The sequence below is a fragment of the Triturus cristatus genome, chromosome 7, assembly GCF_964204655.1.
Source record: "Triturus cristatus chromosome 7, aTriCri1.1, whole genome shotgun sequence".
NCBI lineage: Eukaryota > Metazoa > Chordata > Amphibia > Caudata > Salamandridae > Triturus > Triturus cristatus.
The window spans coordinates 1,176,120,996-1,176,145,800 of NC_140590.1; the positions used below are offsets into that span (position 1 = coordinate 1,176,120,996).

At 45.5% G+C, this 24,805-nt stretch overlaps 1 long non-coding RNA gene across 1 annotated transcript in view; it reads right to left on the reverse strand.

Moving 5' to 3' along the window:
* LOC146811373 (uncharacterized) overlaps positions 1-24,279 on the reverse strand; it is a 46,624-nt gene extending 22,345 nt beyond the window's left edge. Inside the window, exon 1 of the long non-coding RNA XR_014965815.1 lies at positions 23,634-24,279. This is a non-coding gene — a long non-coding RNA (uncharacterized LOC146811373). The remainder of the gene's footprint in view (positions 1-23,633) is intronic.
* Positions 24,280-24,805: the final 526 nt, after the last annotated feature.

Below are 24,805 nucleotides of genomic sequence, written 5' to 3' on the forward strand. Positions count from 1 at the left end.
CACACAACCTCTCTAGGTTAGTCCCAGTTCACCCCAGGCACAGTCAGGTTGGTTTCAGCACCTCCCTAGCCCCTTAGAGTAGTCTCTCAGGTCTCCACAGGGCCTTAGGCGCCCTCTACTCCACTTACTGCCCTTTTTCTGATGTTCCGACGCCGCTGGAGTCGTGTCGACGCCGTGAGGCGGTTCCGGTTCGGTCTCGGCGGCCTCGGCACAATGTCAGTTCTTTGACGACGCCGGCAGGCGGTTCCGGTCCGATGTCGGCGGCCTCGGTTCGATCTCGACCTCCGATTCGACGGCGTCGGGCAGTCTCTTCACGATGTCGACTTCGGGCGGCTCCGGTCCGATGGCGCTCTCGGCTCCGATGACGTCAGCCGGCCTGGCCTCGATGTCGACTTCCGGCGTCTCCGGGGTGCGATCCTCACCCCCGACCTCCGGTGCTCCTCCACACAGGTTCCGGGCGACTCCGGAGTGCGATCCTCACTCCCGACCTCCGGTGCTCCTCTACCTCGGTCTCCGACGACTCCGGAGGGCGGACTTCACTCCTCCGATGACGCCGCTCGCTCGACCTCGGTTCACTTCCTCCTCGACCTCTGGTATTCCTCACGACCTCCGTCGGCGCCCTCTCACGACCTCAGGCGGCTCCGGGTACGACGTCTGCTACTTCAGTCAGCGCCGCTTCTCCACCTCGGGCTCCAGGTCTTCAGGCTACTCGACGCCGGACTCCAGGGAAACCAGTTTCCAGGTCAGGATCTTGCTGCTTTCTGCTTCTAAGGCCTGTTCCTGCTGTCCAGGTCCTTAGGTTGAGTTTTTCTGTCTTCTTCCCACACAGGGCTATAGGCTGGGATCCATCAGTAGGGACAAGTATCAAGGGTGGGTTTATGGACCCCACTCCAGGCACAAGTTTCCACCCCTGCTGCTTCACTCCTTCCTCCTTCACTGTTGTGCTCCTCTCTCTTCACCAGTCAGGTGCCAACTGCTAGCTCCAACTGCCAACTGCCTCTCTTGTCCTCCCAACATTCTAAACCGCCTCCAACGGTCACAGGGTTCTGGAAGCTCCTGGAATGTTCTGGAAGGTGCTGGTAGGTTCCAGTGGATGCTGGTGATGTCACAGGTGGCCACCATTTTGTGCTCCAGGCCCTCAGACAGAAGTTTCAGGGGTAGCTAAAATGGCTCCCTGAATCTGTAGCAACACGAAAAAGTCTGGTGGTTCCCAAAAAGGAAAAATTCAAACAGGGTTTGAGGCAAAAGTGGGACAAAATAAATAATGATGAGGAGGGACCACCCAAAGGGCTGACAGGTCTAACACGCGTCCCCCCCAGCTGAAAGTGGGGAGAGCTACCCAACCCCTTGGGAGTTCTCATCACTAAGGCGGAAATACCTTGAGAGACCGTCTGCATTGGCGTGGTCCACTCCAGGCCGATGTTCCACCTGAAAGTCCATCCCCTGTAGGGAAATAGACCACCTTAACAACTTGGGATTCTCCCCCTTCATTTGCATCAGCCAACGAAGGGGTCGGTGGTCGGTCTGAACTAGGAAGTGCGAGCCAAACAGGTATGGCCGCAACTTCTTCAGAGCCCATACCACTGCAAAGGCTTCACGCTCTATTGCACTCCACTTCTGTTCCCTGGGAAGTAGTCTCCTGGATAGGAAGACCACGGGTTGATCCAGACCCTCTTCGTTGAGTTGCGATAACACTGCCCCAATGCCATGTTCTGATGCATCTGTCTGGACAATGAACTTCTTGGAAAAGTCTGGGGCCCTTAAGACCGGGGCCTCGCACATGGCTTTCTTCAATTTCTCAAAGGCTTGCTGACAAGCCTCCGTCCAGACTACCCGTCGAGGTTGTTTCTTGGACGTGAGCTCCGTGAGAGGGGCTACGATGGTACCGTACCCCTTCACGAAGCGGCGATAGTATCCCGTGAGGCCCAAAAATGCTCGGACCTCAGTCTGTGTCTTGGGGGGTTCCCAGGCCATGATGGCCTCGATCTTCGCCTGGAGGGGTTGCACCGTTCCCCTACCCACCAAGTGTCCAAGGTACACTACCGACCCCTGCCCGATCTGGCACTTGCTGGCCTTGATCGTCAATCCAGCTTGTCTCAGGGCCTGGAGAACAGCTTGCAGGTGACGCAAGTGATCCTCCCAGCTGTTACTGAAGACGGCTATGTCATCCAAATAAGCAGCAGAGAAACTCTCCATTCCGGTGAGGATCTGGTTTACCAGGCGCTGAAACGTGGCAGGTGCGTTCTTGAGCCCAAAGGGCATCACACAGAACTGGTAGTGGCCATTGGGCGTGGAGAAGGCTGACCTTTCCCTTGCTCCATCAGTCAAAGAGATCTGCCAGTACCCCGTAGTAAGGTCAAAGGTACTTAGATATTGGGCAGCTCCCAGCCGGTCAATTAATTCATCCGCCCTAGGGATCGGATGTGCATCAGTCTTTGTCACTGAATTCAGTCCCCGGTAGTCCACACAGAACCTCAGTTCTGGTTGGGCACCCGGTGGTGCAGCTTTCGGTACTAACACCACCGGACTGGACCAGGGGCTGCTAGAAGGTTCAATCACTCCTAGCTCCAGCATCTTAGTGACTTCACTATGAATGCTGGCCTTCACCTTGTCTGACATCCGGTAGATCTTGGACTTCACAGGTGGGCTGTCTCCTGTGTCCACGTCATGGACGCACAGGTGAGTCCTACCCGGAACAAGGGAGAACAACGAAGAGTACTGCCCCAGGACCTGGCGACAGTCCTCCTGCTGTTCAGGAGTTAGAGATGGGGAGAGAATCACTCCCTCCACCGACCCATCCTTTTCCTGAGACGCAAACAGATCAGGGAGAGGCTCGCTTTCCACGTCCTCTCCTCCGTCAGTCACCATCATCAAGATGACTTCGGGCCTCTCGTGGTGGGGTTTGAGGCGGTTGGCATGCAGCACCCGCAGGGGCTGACGAGGGGTCTTCAGGTCCACCAAGTAGGTAGCCTTACCCTTCTTCTCCAACACCTCAAAGGGTCCTGACCAGCGATCCTGGAGGGCACTAAGCTCTCCTGGTTCGATCACCCACACCTTCTGGCCAGGCTCCAACTCCACCGGGTGAGCGTTGTGGTCATACCACGCCTTCATCACTGCTTGGCTGGCTTCCAAGTTGTCAGAAGCTTGCTTCCACAACTTAGCCATTTGGCTCCGGAAGGCCAGCATGTAGCTCACCACATCCTGGGGGAGCTTTCTGGGAGTTCTTTCCCATCCGTCTCTCACCAGGTTAAGAGGTCCACGTACAGGGTGCCCATACAGAAGCTCGAAGGGGCTGAAGCCCACTCCCTTCTGTGGCACTTCCCTGTATGAAAAAAGTAAACAGGGTAGGAGGACGTCCCATTTCCTCCGCAGGCCTTCAGGCAGACTTCTGATCATGCCTTTTAAGGTTTTGTTAAACCTTTCCACCAGACCATTGGTCTGGGGGTGGTAAGGAGTTGTGAACCGGTAGGTCACTCCACACTCCTTCCACATTGCCCGCATATATGCTGACATGAAGTTGGTCCCCCTGTCGGACACAACTTCCTTGGGAAAACCCACTCGGGTAAAGATTCCCATCAGGGCCCTAGCCACAACAGGTGCTGTTATGGTCCTCAGAGGTATTGCCTCTGGGTACCGTGTGGCATGATCCACCAGAACCAGGATAAACCTGTGACCAGCTGTAGTCGGTGGATCTAATGGACCCACAATGTCGATGCCCACCCTTTCAAAGGGGGTGCTAACGACAGGAAGTGGTTCCAGGGGAGCTTTCAGCTTCACCCCTGTTTTCCCACTGGCTTGGCAAGACACACATGTCCGGCAGTAGGTATCGGACGACACTTTCATCTGAGGCCAATAAAAGTGTGGGACAAGACGGGCGAAGGTCTTGTCTTGCCCCAGGTGTCCTGCCAATGGTATCTCGTGAGCCAACTCTAAAAGGAAGGCTCGATAACGTTGAGGAACTACCAAGGCTCGTGACGATCCATGTAGGGGTGCCTTGGGTTCACTGTAGAGGAGGCCATCCTCCCAGTAAACACTGTAGTTCCCTTCAACGTTCCCTGCTGCCTGGGCTTCGGCCTGTCGCCTCAGCCCCTCAAGGGTAGGGCACTCCCTCTGGCCCTGGCAGAATTCCTCCCTGGATGGGCCTCCCTCCACGTGCCACTCGGCCGGGATGGGTAGGTCCTCCAGGTTGGTAACGTCCCCCTCCGCAGACTCCTGGTCCACCACCTCCGGTGGCCTATCCGTCCTACGGGGTGGAGACGCCGAGGCAGGCTCCTCCTGTCCTCGGTTCTTCCCTTGACTGGCAGCTGGCTGGGCCTTTGTTCCAGGCTCCAGCCGGAATGAACTCCCTCTTCGGGTAGTCTCGGACCTTGTGCTAACACAGGCCCAGTCAGGTGTACCCAGCATCTCGGTGTGAGTCCGGTATTCCACCTCCTTCCAAGCGTTGTGCTCCATGTCATTGCCCAGCAGACAATCGACTGGCACGGCAGGGCTTACGGCAACTCGAAGTGAACCTGCAACCCCCCCCCATTCAAAGGGAACCTCGGCCACTGGATAGTGACCTGTTCTGCCGTCAGCCATCGCGGCTGGGTGGAGTACATCGGGAATTACCTGCTCTGGAGACACCAGTTGACTACGCACCATAGTCATACTGGCTCCTGTGTCTCTCAGAGCCTCCCCTCTTTGGCCGTTGATGGTGATCCACTGCCCATACTTTGCGGTATTTGCGGGCACCTGGATCTTAGGAACCATCTCCCGTTCTCCCAGGGACACTAAAGTGACACCCGCCCACTCCCTTCCCTTAGTTAAGGGCATCTCCTCCCCGAGCACTACACTAGCTACTCCGGGGGGCTTTCCTCCAGTGGGAGGGGGTGATCGTTTCTGACACTTCGGATCTCCTTTATAGTGTCCAACGCCACCGCACTCATAGCAATGGACAACCCTTGGCTGCTGACTCTGGCCAGGATTAGGGTTTCTGGGTGGGTTAGCCTTAGAGGTGAATCCTGTTCCCTTCCCTTGGAAGTTATTTTGGGGGCCTTTGGAGAACTCCTTTTTCTTTTCCCCTCCTTCTTTCTTCTTTTCCCCTCCAGTCCCCCTTGTGGACACCCGGGTACTAGCCCAAATGTCCGCCTCCTCAGCAAGCTTCCGGGGGCTGGTCAGCTTGCTATCCACCAGGTGTTGCCGCAGTTCAGGGAAACATTTCTCGAGTAGGTGTTCCTTCAGTACTAGGTCAAACAGCTCCTCGTAGTTCCTTACTTCACTGCCCTGAATCCAACCTTCCAGTGCCTTCTTTGCATAGTCCAGGAAGTCCACCCAATTCTGTGTGCCCAGCTTGTGACTACCCCTGAACTTCTGTCTGTACTTTTCAGGTGTTAGTCCAAACTTTCTGATGAGCGCCAGTTTCATGGTGGGGTAGTGGGTCTGCTCATCCTCTTCGAGGGCCAATAAAGCATCCCTACCAGCTGGAGGCATGTACCTATACAATCCTCCTCCCCAATACTTCACTGGAACCCCATGGGCCCTCAACGAGACCTCATAGGCTGCTAGCCACTTGGCGATGTCGTCACCCGCCCCATAGCTAGCTACTATGTCCTTTGGCAGGTAAGGTTTGGATTCCCTGGTGATTTCTTGGTCTTTGCTGCCACCATTAGGAACAGTTGGTGCCCCAATTCTTAGGATCTGAAGCTCTATCTCTTTCAGTCTTATCTCATGAGCCATCCTCTCTTTCTCCGTCTCATGAGCCAACCTCTGTTCCTCCTTCTCCTTCTCCAGCTTTGCTAAATCCCATGTGAGCTGTCTTTTCTCTCTCCGATCTGCTAACTCCACGCTGGATAAGCCCCCGCTAGAGACAGTGCTGCCCTTCCTAGAAAGTGTCCTGGGCCCTGCTGACAGGTTCCCCACCTCAGGTTGGTACGTCTCAGCCCCCTCGGGGTCAGGCTCTCCATCCCTGTCTTCCTCCTCAGCCTTGCTTTCTCGGCGTGCCTCCCCCCAAGCCCTTAAGCTGGTTTGGAGTGCACCCTTCTTTGCTCCTGGGGGGCAGTACACCCCCTCCCGCTGGCAAAACTCCCTGAGTTGGGCCACAGTGTACGTTTCTAGATTTTCTAGTACAAACTCCATCTTGCCCACTCAGGTTAGAGGACAGGTTTTGTGCAGTAACAATGCAGGGGGGTACCTTTAGTAATACCTCCTCCCACCACCAGAGTAAATTTGGAAAAAACAAAAACCCACAATTAGGAAGGCCGCTGTGAGAAAACTCCCGGTGTAGGCCTATGGACTACCCACAGTTATTGTTGAGTATATGTAGGCACAGCTCTATCCCACCACTGAACACCAATTTATGTTGGAAACAGCCCACTCCCACTCCGCAGGGTGGTGGTGGACTCCCCGAACACACGGTGGTAGCTTGGCTCGAGTGGTCAGGAAACAGGCGCAGTGCTAAGCATACAATATACCCATACAATAACCATGCGTGCATCCGTTCCAAAAACGACTCTACACCGTAAAAATTATGAAAATATGCTTTCTTTATCTTTCTTCTCTTAGTTGCTGATTGGGAAAATAAATAAGTCAATCACAATATATACATTCTTAAATAGAGCAGGTCAAATAAATATTTGCTGTTTGATGAAATAAATAGGGGTGATCATAAATAACAGGGCATAAATACAAGTGCAATATATACAGACAATTAAATACTTTGAGGCAATAAATACTGTACCAATAAATATTGTACACCATCCAGTCCTGTGGACCTATAAATATAGTGCAGCAATAAATAGATAAAAATTCAATAAATACAGTACCCCCAATAAATAATTAAAAGTATACAGCAACACTCATGTAATCAGATGACACTTCAATTCTTAAGGGCTGATTTGGCCCAGGCACAGCTTGTAGGGTTGTGGAAGGCTTGAGGGGGGCTACTCCCTGGCTGGGACAAGGCTGAGGCCTAAGCTGAGGTAGATCAAAGGGGGGAATACCAGTGCCCTGGCTTTCTCTCTCCACACAACCTCTCTAGGTTAGTCCCAGTTCACCCCAGGCACAGTCAGGTTGGTTTCAGCACCTCCCTAGCCCCTTAGAGTAGTCTCTCAGGTCTCCACAGGGCCTTAGGCGCCCTCTACTCCACTTACTGCCCTTTTTCTGATGTTCCGACGCCGCTGGAGTCGTGTCGACGCCGTGAGGCGGTTCCGGTTCGGTCTCGGCGGCCTCGGCACAATGTCAGTTCTTTGACGACGCCGGCAGGCGGTTCCGGTCCGATGTCGGCGGCCTCGGTTCGATCTCGACCTCCGATTCGACGGCGTCGGGCAGTCTCTTCACGATGTCGACTTCGGGCGGCTCCGGTCCGATGGCGCTCTCGGCTCCGATGACGTCAGCCGGCCTGGCCTCGATGTCGACTTCCGGCGTCTCCGGGGTGCGATCCTCACCCCCGACCTCCGGTGCTCCTCCACACAGGTTCCGGGCGACTCCGGAGTGCGATCCTCACTCCCGACCTCCGGTGCTCCTCTACCTCGGTCTCCGACGACTCCGGAGGGCGGACTTCACTCCTCCGATGACGCCGCTCGCTCGACCTCGGTTCACTTCCTCCTCGACCTCTGGTATTCCTCACGACCTCCGTCGGCGCCCTCTCACGACCTCAGGCGGCTCCGGGTACGACGTCTGCTACTTCAGTCAGCGCCGCTTCTCCACCTCGGGCTCCAGGTCTTCAGGCTACTCGACGCCGGACTCCAGGGAAACCAGTTTCCAGGTCAGGATCTTGCTGCTTTCTGCTTCTAAGGCCTGTTCCTGCTGTCCAGGTCCTTAGGTTGAGTTTTTCTGTCTTCTTCCCACACAGGGCTATAGGCTGGGATCCATCAGTAGGGACAAGTATCAAGGGTGGGTTTATGGACCCCACTCCAGGCACAAGTTTCCACCCCTGCTGCTTCACTCCTTCCTCCTTCACTGTTGTGCTCCTCTCTCTTCACCAGTCAGGTGCCAACTGCTAGCTCCAACTGCCAACTGCCTCTCTTGTCCTCCCAACATTCTAAACCGCCTCCAACGGTCACAGGGTTCTGGAAGCTCCTGGAATGTTCTGGAAGGTGCTGGTAGGTTCCAGTGGATGCTGGTGATGTCACAGGTGGCCACCATTTTGTGCTCCAGGCCCTCAGACAGAAGTTTCAGGGGTAGCTAAAATGGCTCCCTGAATCTGTAGCAACACGAAAAAGTCTGGTGGTTCCCAAAAAGGAAAAATTCAAACAGGGTTTGAGGCAAAAGTGGGACAAAATAAATAATGATGAGGAGGGACCACCCAAAGGGCTGACAGGCCGACCCTTGTGGTACACCGCATGGTAGGGAAAAATTGGCTGACTGTAGTCCGGTCCATTGTAGACTTTGTGTACGATTGTCCAAAAAGGACGCCAAAAGGGCCAAAGCACGGTCCACAATCCCGACCCTCTTTAAACGCCGCAGCAATACCTCATGGTTGACGGTATCGAACGCAGCGGACAGGTCCAGAAGGACGAGCACCGCTGGCCCCCCTCCGTCCACTGCAGCTCGAATACCCTCCGCTGTGGTTATAAGAGCCGATTCCGTGGAGTGTCTAGGTCGGAAGCCATGCTGGGACCTATCCAGTATAGCATTGTTATCAAGATACTCCATCAGACTCTGGTTTATGGCCTTCTCGGCAATTTTAGCCACTAGAGGAAGGCCGGAGATAGGACGGTAACTAGTAAATTCCGAGGGGTCAAGCTAGGATTTCTTCAGAAGGGGTTTTACACTCGCCGTTTTCCACGTGCTTGGATAGGATCCAGCGGCTAGTACTTGATTTATCAGAGCCGTAAGAGTAGGTATGATTTTATCGGTAGCCTGGTGTGGGATGTGGGGAGGACAGGGGTCTGATGCAGCACCCGATTTTATGGAGCCTAATATTGTCCTGAGCTGATCTCTGGATAAGGGAGGAATGATTGACAGGCTGCAGCTAGATGTCTCCTGTTGAGGAGACGGGATACCCAGGGTATTTAGCAGGTCGTCATAGATGGTGGTAACCTTGTTCTTAAAGAAATCGGCTAGCTGATCGCAGAACAGCTGATCCGGTTTGAACCGGTTCGTCTGCTGGGGATTCGCTAAAAAAGATACTGATTTAAAAAGTTCCTTAGTCGAGTTCCCTGCCTCCGAGATTTTCCGAGAGAAGTAATCCCTCTTAGCATTCTGAATGGCAAGCTTATAGATGGACAACGCCTGACCATAGGCTTGCTTACCGGTCCTGTCATAATTTCCTCTCCATAACCGTTCCCGCCGCCTACATTCAACTTTAAGACATTTCAACTCCGGGCCATACCAAGGGGCACCTGGTGAGCGTCTATACTGGGTAGCTACCTGGAGGGGGGCGACCTGGTTAACAGCATTAGTAATCCAGTCCAAGACCATTGTGCCGCCGCCATGGATCGCGGATTCCTAGCGGTTACGGTAGTTTTCTGGAGGTCTGACCGCTGTACTCATAATACGGAGGTCGGACCACTGGTGCGGCGGTCCCTGATAGCCACTGAGCCCCCCATCATGAGTTTGGCAGCCCCGTGGACCTCCAAACTCGTAATTAGGCTCTTAGTAAATATGGGCTTAACTGTATCAAGAACCAGAATGATCCCAAGGAAGATAGGGGCTCCATGGGGCTCATCTGCCTGGGAGATTGAAGGACCTCAGTGGCTGTTTAGTTTGGACACTTGGCCGGAGGACTCATAATCCTTTGAAGTTAGGAAGTCTCAGGGACCGCACCAGCTGAAGGCATTAGAAATGTAAATGTTTGTGTAGTTTTAGTTTGGTTTGTAGCTAAAGAACAAATAAAGTTAGATTGATTTAAATGTGGCGCATAAATTATAAATGTAAGGTATAACTATAACTTAAGAATTTGTAATGCTTGTGTGTTATAAGTTTAGTTTGCATAGAACGAATAAATTCATTGAGGTTATATTTATAAGGAAAAGGAACTACGAATCCCAGCAGACAATGCAGTTATTACACCTGAGAGAACCGACTAAAGGAAATGGTAATAATAAAATGTAAAAAGTTATGTATTTTCAGTGAATCTGTGAGCTTCGTGAAGAGCCTGTGATCAAGGAGTGAACCTCCGAAACGCGTAAGGCAAGAAAAAGTCTCCAAAAGTAAAATGCTGATTGCTGTGAATAAAATGAATTCCTTGAATTTGTCTACAGTGGAGTGCTTTTTTGAATTGGTGGCACTTTTGATGGATAATTATTTAACGGCAGCCCATCCGTGAAGACTGCACCACCCTGGGAATTTGAGTGGGGTCCATGTAAGCCTGAACTCTTAGAGCTGAATTGTAGGACAATGGACAAGCTAGAGAACCGGACTTTTACTGATAAGAGGCCCACTGAGGGTAATATAAAATGTTTTAATTACGATGCATCACAGAATCTACTAAAGAGAAAAATTAACACTGAAAGGAGCTACAAATCCCAGCAGACAATGCAGTTAATACACCTGTGAGAACCTACTAAAGTAAATGGTAATAATGAAATTCAAAATGTTATGTCTTTTCAGTGAATCTGTGAGCTTCGTGAAGAGCCTGAGATCAAGGAGCGAGCCTCCGAAATTCGCAAGGCAAGAAAAAGACTCCAAAACTGGAATGCCTGCTGTTGTGAATTTTTTTAACAGATTTTATTTGGTTATTCCAGTGATATTTGGACATAAGCCCTACAAGTACCTGTAAGAGAGCATGAATGGACAGGAATACCATCATTACAAAATATGTGCAAAACCTGCCAGCATGCAGGGAATCCCAACAAAACAAAATGTAGACAAACCCAGGGTATGGTCGCAGATAGACAGACAGAGACAGGCCTAATGTGAAGAGAAATAAGTCCAGAGAAATGCACCTACGTAGTGCCTTCAGTTTAGGGGTCCGTTGATGGTTGATGGTAGAGGGGGGAGCTCAATCCCATGGTACGTTGCCCAGCGGCCCAGATTTTTCTGTGTTTTTCGGGGCAGCCACGTGCCAAAAATACTGTAATTTCCGCACCCATACATCTATCTAATTCTGTCTTCCACTTTCCCAGAGTCGGGGGGAAGTCCCTTTCCAAAGCTGTGCAATATTGCGTTTGGAGATAGTGATGGCTAAAAAGAGTAAATACTGCTTATACTTATTGCCCCCTATCCCAGCTGTACTATGCAAAAGAAAGAGCCGTGGATCGTGTGGGAGTTCCCATGATAATATATTACTGAGGCAAGCGGATACCCTGCGCTAGAAGGGGGGTTGCAATGCAGAACACTCCCAGACTGTATGAAAAAATGTCCCGTCTTCCCTTTCACAGGGGGCACTTTTGATGGATATATATTATATATATCTATATATCTCACAGCAGGATCCCAGGGGTACCACCATCCAAAGAAAGGCGCAACACCAGGAAACAGACTCCAAAGGCAAAGTTGAGAGTTAAATGATGATTTATTCAAGCATCAAGTGTCCAAATGACGCGTTTCGGCTGCCAGACATGCGGCCTTGATCACATAGCACTGTACTGGTGAATGAGTGGTATTTATATATATGTGTGAGTGGCAGTGTTTTTACTATGTTCATTGCAATGACTGAGTAGTTTTGCAGCGTGTGACTGTGGGCAAGACGCAGTAAAGCGCATGTGTGACATCATGTTTTACTACAGTTGGTAACACCGGTGTAAACAGACTATAAAACTGTCAACTAACTGCTGAAGCCGGTGATTGCCTCAGTCCTCTCGCACATGCATCGTGGAAGCTGGTACAAGAGCATATGGCGTTCCCAGATGCAGCCAACCGATCGTGTAAGTAAACATTAAAACGGAAAGCATGTCCCTCGTAAGCAATCATGTTAGTGTTACTGATTGCTCACAACTAGAAACGCGAGACCTAGCACAACAGTGTGTGTGTCTGTGACTCCCTGCCCTTGGCGCGTCTCCTGAAGCACAAAGTGAAAGCGCTGCATGTGAGCAAAGGCTAGTGATAAGATGTGCGCGTCTAGCCCCGGTACAGTAAAAAGGCAAACAAACTAAATAACTGCATAAATGCAAACAAACCTGCCACTTAATACAACAAAAGTTGAAAGTGTGAGTGAGGGTGAAATGTGCACATAGGTGTTTTTTTACATGTTGAGGAAGGCGTGAGTGCGCATATAGGCCAAAATATATAAGTGTGGTGTTTGTACCTCCTCAAGAGCATTTGAGTGACATAAAAATGTCATATATAACATATATATATATATATATATATATATATATTTTTTTTTACACACAAATGTCCCGCACGGAAGGAGCACCTTTCCAGCCGGTGCACACGTCGAGATCAGGACATAATCTCGATATTAATTTTCCCACAATTGAAGAAAGACGCGGCACTCCTCTCGATAGTGAAGATGTTGTTTTAATCTCAGGTGGTTACTACCTGAGATTAAAACAACATCTTCACTATCGAGAGGAGTGCCGCGTCTTTCTTCAATTGTGGGAAAAAAAAAATATATATATATATATATATATATATATATATATATGTTCCAGACTGCTGTATTTAGCGGTTCGCCAGTCCCACGATGTTGATTCTGTTCTTGCAGTACGATCTTAAGTTTACCACATATTTAGAAAGATAAAAATCCAAAAATATTGAAGTGTTTTCCAATAAGATCGTACTGCAAGGACAGCTCAGACTTTCTGAAAAGAGTTTATGATGTACAGTGGGAGGATAATTTCACGATGATTGCGCTTGATGTGTGTTCTTTATATACATGCATCGAGCAGAAAAAAGGTGTTGAGGCTTGCATGTATTTTCTCAAAAGCAGACATATCACTATGTGGGAACACAATGCAATGTTAGAAATCATGATGCTCTATTGTCTGGAAGAAAATATTTTTCTATTTGAAAAGAATATCTATCGTCAATGCTCAGGTACAGCAATGGGCACTTGCTTTGCCCCCAGCCTAGCAAACTTGTTCCTAGGCTCGTGGGAGGAGCAAATTGTTTGGGTCGAAGAAAATGAACAATATACTGACCACATACCCATCTGGGTAAGATATATTGATGATCTATTTTTAATTTGGGACGGTCCTGTTGAACAAGCTATCCAATTTATACAGAAATTGGAAACAAATGACCTTAATCTTAAATTCACATACAAACTCAGTAAAAACTATTGTGAATTTTTGGATATATGTATACAGATTTTGGATGGCAAAATAACAACACGTCTCCATAGAAAGGAGACAGCAGGAAATACCATCTTACATGGGTCAAGTAATCATCCTGTCCCTCTCATTGACAGCATCCCCTACGGGGAGATGCTGCGGGCCCGCCGTAATTGCAGTACAACAGAAAATGTAATTGTTGAGCAGACAAATATGATAAACAGATTTAAAACCAGAGGTTACGGCACAAAAACTTTGCAAAATGCCAAAAGAAAACTTAAAGGCATAACACAGAGGGAGCTCCTTTTCAAGGACCCACGTAAACAAGAACCAATTGCCCCGAGAAAGAATGATAAAATACCGAGAATGATAACTACCTTCAGCAAAGGGGCAACTGATTTGAGAAAACTCATGAAGGCACATTGGGGGTTACTTACAGCCGACCCCATAATTGGCAAACATGTAGGTCAAAGTCCCAAGATAACATACAGGAGAGCTAAATCTCTTAGAGATTCCCTGGTTCATAGTTATCCCCAGGAAGCAGTAGGTCTAAATTGGTTGAATCCTCCTAATGGGTTCACTACGTGTGGATCATGTAAGTTTTGCAAAAATGGTGTAAATCGTACAATGTACAAAACAAAAACTGGACTAACTAAGAAAATTACGAAAATCATTAATTGCAATAGTGACTACACCATCTATGCTTTGGAATGCCCGTGTGGTTATTACTACATAGGCAGTATAAAGCTACCATTGAAGACACGCATTTTTCAACACCTACGAGCAATAACCAATCATGATGGAAACTATCCAGTAGCCCGACACTTCTTACAAAAACACAAAAGTGACAACAAATGATTGCGTTTTTTTGGTATTGACCGAGTCTTACCACATGTTCGAGGTGGAGATCGGGAGCGTAATCTTAGAATAAAGGAATCCAGAAATATTATATTTATATATATTTAAAATATTTGGCTACTCACATAGGCTGAGCATGATTCAGCAACTGCATCTCGTTCTTCATATTCACATTAATATTAATTGCACTGTATCACTGTTTTTAATTCAGATCAGTACAGGCTATATTTCCCTGTTTCCCATCCAGATTAAGTCATGGAAATATACATGATCCTAAAAATTCTTTTGAAAATTCTTCCATGTATCCAACATAGGGAATCGTCATTAACTTTAATGCCGATTAGGTAGCCTGTTAAGTTCCCTTTATGTGCACTATTAGCACTTTCTACAGTTTAAGACATCACATATCACCCTTTAGGCACAGTAACTTTGTAGTGGCTATCCCCTAGGATGTCAAATGGGACCAGTATGTAGATAAGAAGTATATTAGGCAATACTGTGGATATTGTTGCCCACAGTGCTCGCAGCATACAGGGTACATTACCCATTGTATTGTTTTTACAGAGGCTTGAGCAATTAGAATCAAGACGAACAAGGGTACATTACCCATAATTTAGTAACTGTTTTGATAATAATTATTGCCGTATGTCGTGCTTTGGACTCCAATGATTTGTTACTTATTGCAGTTTAATCAAAATTTATGAAATTATAATCAGTGTTGATGTAGCAATATCCGTATATATGGTATTTTACAAATGATTATTGCGGATAATTATCTATTATCTGATTTAAAACGTAATTTCAAATGCAATTATGAATATTCAACTATTATTGCTGATTATCCCTAGCAAAGACACCTCTATCTACTTTCAAACTATGAAAAATGTATACAAACAGAGCATTTTTTTGTCAAAATGAAATAACTTTATTGAATATACTGAGGCAAAGACGCAAAAACAAATGCATATCGTTCATTTAATAAGTGCAATTTAATGTGGCTTATATGAAGTAATTTATTTGATTTTGCACAAGCAGGTATCGGAGTAATGAATTTGATTCTGTTGCCTATATGTATTCACATAATTAATTTGGCGATTGTATTAACTAAGCTCTGTTCATCAGTGTAGTATGTTTTCTATGTTTTTCCACATTTTGAAAACACTGGTGCTTATTTTTAAGGGAATTTGCCCAATAGTATTCACTCGAAAAAGGCTTAACGCTGAAACGCGTCGTCTTGCTTTCTGTGTACAATAAAATTTTGTACATTCTCCTGGTGTGCCGTTCTCCTGCTTTATTACCTTCGGTGGAAGGGTGTTTGAAGCTATCTTTGGAGAATATATATATATATATATATATATATATATATATATATATATATACTTTCAAAATGGCCCACTTTTCGGCTCCTGGGTGCTCTGTTGATGGTGCGTCAGAGGTACGGCAGAGCCAAGCCGTTACTATTCGTCCTTTTTCCCACACAGGGCTTCCTCGCGCACTCACGAGTCAGGAGGCGGTTATGCAGTGATTCAATTCGATTTTTATTTCATTTTATTTCAGCATGCCAGTTCTACAACTCTACGCGTTTTGGTCTCCACTGAGACCTTGTTCACGAGACTGACAACAGGAACTACCATTTTTTTCAAAATATAGACCACACATATTACTCATTTCGTCATTTCCTGCTCAGGCCGCTAGGCATCATGGTTATGGTAGTTTTTTGTTTTTTTGTTTTGTTATTTTGTTCTTAGTACATTATAACATCGACTGATCAAAACATTACAAAAAATATATTAATTCAATCATACCATATTGGTCTCAAAGTATTAGACATGTCTTTACTTATGCCTAATAATGAATTATGTTCTGCGCGTATATAATAAATCACAGTGCTTTCATCCACCAATGCTTGGTTCATTAGTGTTTAACAAATATGCAGACGACAAATAAGGCCCTCCAGTGGGCAGTTGAATCTGTCTCTCATTTGTTATGACCTTCATACACTCTAACCCCCTGGTGGGCCTGACTTCAAGCTGGGATTAAATACTCTCCTTATGTCTTATATGGTACTATTGGTCTGACTATGTCTAATGGTATATGATTATTGTGATTGTACCAAAGTAAAAATTCATTAAAGGGAGGAATTTTTTGATCAGTTCTTTAACTTGTTTCTCATCTACCTTATTCCTTCTTGTTTATAACTACTACCACTCGAATCATATTCCTAAAAACATCTACCACAAATTTTTAGAAAAAATGTGTTGAAAAAAATGTATATACATGAGACGCATTATAGTTTAAGCTCTACTACAATTTTACATGATCAGCATTTGTTTGATAGTGGAACATTATCCCAGACAGTTCATAGATGATAATGAAACTCCTCGTCCTGGTTTAAACCATCAGGCATTAATGTTTGAAAGTTCAGAATGTGTCGCAATTCCTTCTGTCTCAAGGTTCTTTCTCTGTCACCACCTCTTGGGTGCATTCCCACTGCTTCCAACGCATAAAATTTTAGTTTTTTCCAGTCTCCACCATGTTCCTTCTCCATATGTTTAGCTACAGCATTAATTCTATCCATGTTGATTGTGGCCCACACATGTTCTAAAATGCGTTTTTTTAATTCACATTTTGTGCTGCCTATGTATTTCATTGCGCATGGGCACTCAATCACATATATCACAAACTGACTTTTGCAATTGATCAACTGTTGGATTTTCCACATACGGTTATTTGTCATCATTGCTTCCTTCTTATTCTGAGCGATTAAACATACTTTGCACTGGTGCATTTGAAGAAGCCTTTCGGTTTCAGCCATGTTTCTGGCTTCTTTTGGTCTTGAAAATGACTGTGGACTAATTGACCCCGTAAGTTCTTCGCTCGCCTGTAAGTAATGTTTGGATGATCTCCCACTATTTTCGATACCGTGGGATCCATATGTAGAACGTGCCAGTTCTTGCGCAATATCTTCATCAGTTGTTGATTTTCTTTGCTGTATGTTGTTATAAGCCTTATTTTGTTATCTTTTTCTTCATCATGATTTGATTTCTCTTTTATCAAGTCGGTTCTTTTTACAATTTGTGAGCGTTGCAGTGCTTCATGAATGATTTTAGAATTGTATTTTCTTTTTGTGAATCTTTGTATTGCTTGGCTGCGATGTTGTTTCCATTCTTCCTCTTGAGAGAATATCCTTTTAATTCTGAGGAATTCCCCATATGGGATGTTTTTAATCAACGTGTTGTATTTCTAGACACCGAGATCTACATTGCAAATGATACAGTTCACACCACCTTGCATCGCAAAGATACGGCTACAAATGCGGTACTACACGCTGAAAGCTTCCATCAAACTAGTTTGATTAAACATATACATATATATATATATGTATATAATACTACTCATAGACTTTTAAAAAGGTTATAACAAAAGAACAAATACCGTAATACTTATTAAAATAGTAGTATATTTTTAAAAAAAATACATATACCTCCAAGAGTAGCTAATGAATACAAATTTTAGAACAACAAAATATCAATCATTGTATACACTTTTTGCCAAACGTAAATCACACCCCACCCTGAGCCCCTACACCCACAGCATCTAGCTCCTTAAAAAACATATACCAGTTTTTATAAAATAAAAAATAACAGAAACTACAATACATATACCTGTAAAAACAAATACCAATTATTACATAAACATTTACCCAAAATTAGACTACTTCACACACAGGACTCATAAACCCCTAGCATCCCATCCCTAAACAATCATAGGTGTTTTGTTTCCCCAAAAATTATAAATTGAAAGATACCAAACCATTTCTAAAATATTAGTATTTTTCAAAATAAGTATCACCAATAGATATACCTCTAAAAGTTCCTTTTGAATATTATTTTTTAAAAATAACAGACATTACACACATTTTCCCCAAAATTAAATCACTCCTTACTCAATGCCCCTCAGTATCTACCATCCCACTCCTTAAAAACCATAACCATAGGTTCTTTTTAAACAGAAAAACTAACCATAATAACTATTAAAATTGCAGTACTTTTGAAATAAATACTACCAATAAATATATCTCTAAGAGTACCTATTTAAGTATTATGTAACCCATAGTTGTGCATTTTGGGTTAACTCTCCCAAGATCCTTTGTTACCCACTTCCTCCTTTTCCCATTAAATAATATAACCCATAATTTTACTTTTGGGATGTACACCGCATTAAATGTTATAACCATAATTTAGTTTTTTGAGCGGCAAATCATGCCACGCCATTTTTATTACCCATTAAACATTATAAACCATACCACTCACTCCAACCCCCATTGTGATTTCTTTGAATATTCATAGTACTATACCACCCATACCCCTTGTTTAATATTTAACAAACATAATACCATAAATATACTTTACTTACCTACACCAATACTGATGTGTATGTATTAATTTTCTGTGATAAGTACTTGCTATGGCAAATATTGCGTGGTAACGACTTACAGTACAAAGTACCATACAGCACAGTCTAGTAATTACTGTGTGGTAAAGGTAACATACATGCTAGTGAGAGGTGGTCTTACTATAGATATGCTGCATGTGTCAACATTGTGGCCATGTGGATGACTGTGCGCCTCTGATTTTTGTGGAGCTTCTGTATGCAAGTCTTTCAACAGCAGATACCTGTGAGCAGAGATTACCGTTCCTTCTGATAAAGAAGACGCTCTCAATACATCAACAGAAACATTAGATAGAAATAAATTCTGTCTTTCAATTCCCTCTACAATATCAGAGCACTTTTGTCATCTGAAATGAATGAATAAGGTATGTATGTATTGATACCAGCCCTTAAAGCCTAATAGAGTGCAGAATAAACTTTCTATAGTGATGAGTTGATCTTCTGGTCTGTGGAGTCCTTTATGATGACACATCTGTTAGGAAGGTTCTTCCCAAAATAGTCCCAATCAAAGATTCAACAAAAGTATCTGGTAGATTTGGATCCAGGCCTTGCAAGGGATAGAGAACATATATCCATAAACCTGGGAAGATTCACGTTTTCTACTCTCTCAAGATAATGTCTATTAGATGAGGATGTACTGGATGGCTGATTTGTGGAGACCCTGTAATTGCCACAATGAGGTCTCTGTAGAAAACCCAGGAAGTCTAGTGCCTGGAGACCATTGTTCCCGCCAATAAATCCCTGGCAATATATCTCTCTTAATAGATCTCTTCATTAAAGAAATCATTATCATCACCTCAAGTGCACCAGTCTGGAAATGACTAGCTGTCTGTAGAACTTGAACCCTATCCATGAAAAGACCCCTTATCTTCTAAATCTGCAATGGTCTGAATCTCAGTCCTCAGTCTCTCTTCTTCTAACATGTGAGGGAGACATACATCATGAATAGTCCAGATGGTGACGTTTTCTGGAATCTTTCCTCATTATGCTGCTCAATGAGTAAAGAACAATTACTGCTTTCTTTTAAAATATCCCCCTCTCCAGCAACATGTGTCTTCTCTTATTATTTAACCAACCCTGGAGGTTATTTAGTAGCAGGGTAGATGGGAACTAACCACCCCTGAGGCTTTGCACTTTGTTGTGCATAATGAGTATTTGAGTGTGCCTGAATTTTCAGACCCTTCATCCAGACATATCACACAGCATTGAGCATTCGCCTAAAACAAGCCAGACCTTTTGGTGTCGCCTGTGCTTTATTAGCAGAATAAGATCAATAAGTAACAACAATGATTTTGGTAATAATTACAATTTAAATTGCTTCAATTCTGCAAGCATTATATTGTTAATTGTACAATTATATGGCTGTGGAAGGTAGTGGCATCTGATCTGTCTCAATCACTCCTGTTCGCCCATTTACACCATTTTCCTCTGCAGTTTCTCACTGTATTAGCCTCTTACAGGCTGCAGACTGCCGTGCACCATACTGTGCGGATTGCAGGCAGGTTGGGCCTGGTGCTTGCCAGAGAAGAAGATTGCTCTTGGACTTATCTTCTGGTCTGGCTTCAGTTCTCTGTCACAAGTTTGCTCCACAGCAAGGCCAGCCCTGTCTGGCTTTTAGCTGCTGGTGGCATTGTCGTGATAGAAGGCAGGCAGGCTCTGCTCTGTGTTTCCCTCAGCCTCAAGTCCATCGAAAGGGAAATTTCTGACTGGTCAGCCTCTGCCATTGGGACCAGACACACTGTGCCCTGGGCTGGCACCCCCTAAACACACGTGCCCGGAGGGCAGGTGAGGAGTTGTTGACTAACGTCCCTAGTAGCCATTCATTAGAGGTGGGAAAGTCAACACATTACCAGGGGCGAGCCAGAGCCGAGTTAATAGTCGGCTTTGGCTCTAAGAGCTGTTGCAAAAAATATTTGTCATGCAAATAATGCAACAAACATCATGTTAAAATATGATACGTTGCCTTCAAAATCCAAAAAAGTGTATTTTTAAACATGAACTGAGAATCATTCCTGCCCCCACCTTGTTGACAATACTCTTATAGAACTAAGGGAACAGTCAGTTGACATGTCAACCCTATATGTGGCCTAGATTCCTATTACAGGTGGAGCAACATTTCAGCCTTTTACATCAAAAACAAGAGCGGTTTTTCTATGTTGCTCATCTGAGGCTCACGTTTTGAAGGTGCTCTCATACATGATAATGAACAGAATGGAGGCTTGGTGAAATAAAGTGTTTGTCTAGGATGTTACAATTGGTCAAGCATGGAACCGGAACTGGATGCAGATTTTCCAGTTTCACACTGTGCAATTCAGTTTCTAGAGGGGTATCCCATTCTCACATCAAAGGGTAAAGCTTTGGCCCTAATTCTTTTAGGATGAGATTAGAGAGCGGATGACGGGCAGAATCTGCATTTTATTTTTGGATGTTTTGCATAGCGCGAACTTTGCCCAAGGGCATACATGCACTGCATAACAAGCACAGACTATGTTACACATTTGTAATTGTCGGTCCCAGGGAAATTTATAGGGGGTCACGAGATACTGAGCCGAGGCCAAGATTTGAACCCTGTTCCCCTTGTTCTATGGTCTGCAGGGAACATCGCCTCCCATTAAAGCTCAGCTCGAGGTTCCAAGAAGACCTCAAGCTGCACCAGAGCCAGACATCTGGCTTGAGCCTAGCTCCAGTTGTCAGTGGCGCGCCCATCTCTATTGTTCATGTCAACAAATTCATTCGGCCGGGGTGATAGAAATTACGTTTGGGGGGGTGATGATCCCAGCAGGACAGGACTCGAAACGTGATTCACTCCAGCTAGCCAGGGGGAAACAACATCCTGCCAGCACGACCTCCAGCACAGCAAAGAGGCAGAGCACTGAAGGGCGCGTGCGGGTGGGCAACTGCACAGAAGAACACTAAGCTACCCCACTGCTCTAGGCCAATCAGAGATCTGCTGCTTACATACATGGTGACTTGCCTAAGAAGCCAAGGAGCCTCCAAATCAATTCACCCCACAATATCAGCATCATGGCCTGGCACAGGGCGGAAAAGAGCTACTAAGCAAGGTTGATAAAGAGGTAAAAAGCCTTACTAAAACACCCAGAGGGGGGAATTCAGAAAGGTATTCATGAGTATGTTAATAGCATACCTAATTCACCTCATCTAGACATAAAAACAATTCCTAGAGACTCCGGCATGGATCTTCACCTACTTTGTTCCTATGTACAGGGTTCTCCACCAAGCACATGAAGTTCTAAGGTTTAGGTGTAAATGTGGAAGTGGCAAGGAGAGTGGCTTTAAAGTGGGGGATATCTACTTGAAAGGGGGTGGAAGAAAGGGAAAATCTAATTAAAATGACCTCGGGGAGGATCCTTCTGGAGTTGAAGGGTAAGAGCTCAGATGTAGTCTTTGGTGGGGGTAAGAAGATTAAGAACAGAGCAGAGGGGAGGGCGGTCAGTAAAGGACCCCTTGCTTGCAGGACTGCAGTAAGTGAATTCAGGAATAACGAAAGACGGAGAGGGGGCTGAGAACCAATAGCGGTATGCCTATAGTCAATTTTGGGGTTACTGAGGTGAGGGATTGGCCATGTTAATTGGTGAAGGAATAGGATAGTTGGTGATGTTTGGTAAGAGTTTTGTGCAAGTTAGTAAGTATGGTGAAATCATAGGATATTTGTGCTGCCAGCTTTCTTGCTTCCAAGAAAGCAGCCTTTCTCACATCACAGAGAGTGTGATAGCGGTATATCCCCCCTTAACTCCGGTTTCTGCAGGAATCATAATTTCTCGTCTCTTGGAACCAGGGCTTATCTGCAGAAGCCACAGTGGAGTGATAATGATTACACAACTCGAAATTCTGATCCCTGTTCTAAATTCGGTTTGCCCAAGGATGTGAATTTAACCCCCAATAATTACAATAGAGGAAATTAACAATGAGGGTGATTACAGCAACTCAAAGGTAGATCTGCAAGAGATTGTGTAGATGCAGGTTGTTTATGCATCACTTTTACATGTCAATGATCGAAGAGAGAATGAATCCTATTTCTGAAGCAAATTTTCAATAAAAAGTATGTTAACTTAGATCGCCTAACATACCTGGATAGACTGCCCAGCATTGGAGCACTTTAGCAAAAAAACTCAGGGGCATATGTACAAGCCCCTATCGCCACCACAATGTCACTTTTAGTGATGTTCCTGTGGCGATAAACACTTTGCCTTATTTACAAGGCGGCATTAAGCCATTAACGTGGCTTAACGCCACCTTGTAAATAAGGCCCCTTTGACGCTACACTTAGCGTGAAAGAGGTGTGCAATGGATGTTGTGGTGGGCGTTACACCGCAACACGCATTGATTTTGATGCTGCCCCCTATTTACGAGGGTAGCATAAATAGGAGGCAATGCCAACATTAAGACCACGGAAACCTAGTCTTAACATAGCGAAACAAGGATATATGTTTTATTTATCCCCGTTTTTGTTGTTTCTCTGTGTGTTGCATTGTGCAGCACATATAGAAACAGCAAATTGCCATGAATGATTGTTTATGCGCAGGAAGGTGTCCCATTCTGCACATAACCAATCATTTAAAAAAATGACCATTTGCAACTTCTATGTGCGCTGCACAATGCAGCACACACAGAAGTTACGAATTGACATTCTGGATTGTTTATGTGCAGGAAGGGACACCTTCCTGCACATAAACAATCATTCCCTCAATGCAGGCACCCGTGCAAGGGTGCCTGCGTTGGGGCTAGGCAGCTGAATTCAGCGCCAGTGCAGGGAGAAACGCAGGGGTGCGCCGTATTATTGTAAAATCGACGTATCCCTGCGTTTCCAAAGTGACAGAGCGCGGCGTTAGCCATTTTGGAGCTAACCCACGCTCCGCCACTTTCTTATACATATGCCACTCAGTTTCCATACCAGGTCAAAGGCTTTCCAGATTTAGAAATCCTACTGTGCCTTTATATTTCTGTGAGGTGCCTGGATGCCCTTTAATGCATCTTTGCTGCTATATACATTCTGCGGATTGGTTTGCATGGGTGTCACATGTGAGAGGTTCACTGGTATTGATGGTTTGATTATGTGCAGTGAGTGGTATGCTGATGGTTAACTCTTAGTTTTTCATTGTTTTGTTTAAAGGTGTGTGTTCTTGGTTAAATGACAATTCAGTATATAGATGTTAACATGAAGCTCACCCCATGGCAGAGACAATAACTGGAGAAGGACCAGCACAGCCAGCTTCATCCTGGGGGCGGCAGGAAGGGTCCTCAGGGCTGAGGAGGAAGTGAAGGAGTGAGGTGAGAGTGAGGGAGAGTAGTTATAGAAAACTGAAAAATGGTAGGGTGATGAAAAAAAGGAGAGAGAAGACAGGAGACGTAAGAGAGGGGGACATCAGGGAGCGACAGATACGCATAGTGGTAAGATGTGTCAGGGAGAGAGCTGAGAAAAAGGGTAGGAGAAAGTTAATTAAAAGGGAGTGAGGTATAGGAGATAATCTGCAGAGAGGCGGAGAGGTGTGAGGAAGGTGACATTGAGGGAGAGAGGTGAGCTGTTGAAGGAATGAGGTCAAACATGTCTCTCAACTAACCCTCATTTGAAAGCTGTCGCCCCCTTAAGACTTCATCTTCACCCTTCAAACAAGAAGATTGCTTCCCATATAATTTAATAGGATCACCCTCCCTGCAAACATTCTTGACCCTTTAAAACGGATGCTATCTCGGTTGATTTCAGTGAGTTCACCTCTCAAAACCTCTCAATCTCACCATCCCTGGAGAAGGGTATGTGGGAATAAAAGTGGGCACAGGAGAGAATGAGCTGGGTAGGAAAAGGACTTCAAGTTGGGGTCTGTCTGACTCACCTGAGCATCCTTCCCAGAATCACACACATGAGCTAGCAGTGATGTCACAAATAGGCATTGTATAGTCCACATTCCATGCTCTGTGTACAGGTATTGCAGGTGATGCTGGAGAAAAACATCTTTCCAGCTTTTACATCACTTCCTGTTTTCACCACTGCACGACAGCTTTTCAGCCAATTAAATCCACGTGTTTGTTTGTGTGGTGTTCATAATTGGCACAGGCCAACCACTCAGCACTCCCCAGAGAAACAAGAAATAGAAACCATTTATTGTCAACTTGCAGCATCTGTAACATCAGGAGGAGATGGATGACAAAGGTAGTCTAAAGTAATACAATATTGTATTAGATATCTATTTGAAGTCCTCGAGGCTTCCGACGAGGCCCATGAGAAATGTTATCTATGTCAGCATAATTTGTTAAGTTTACAATGTTTGAATCATACAGAATTTTCAAAAATCGAGAATTTCAGATTCTGGAATTTTGCATAATTTTCACCTTGTACCATGCTG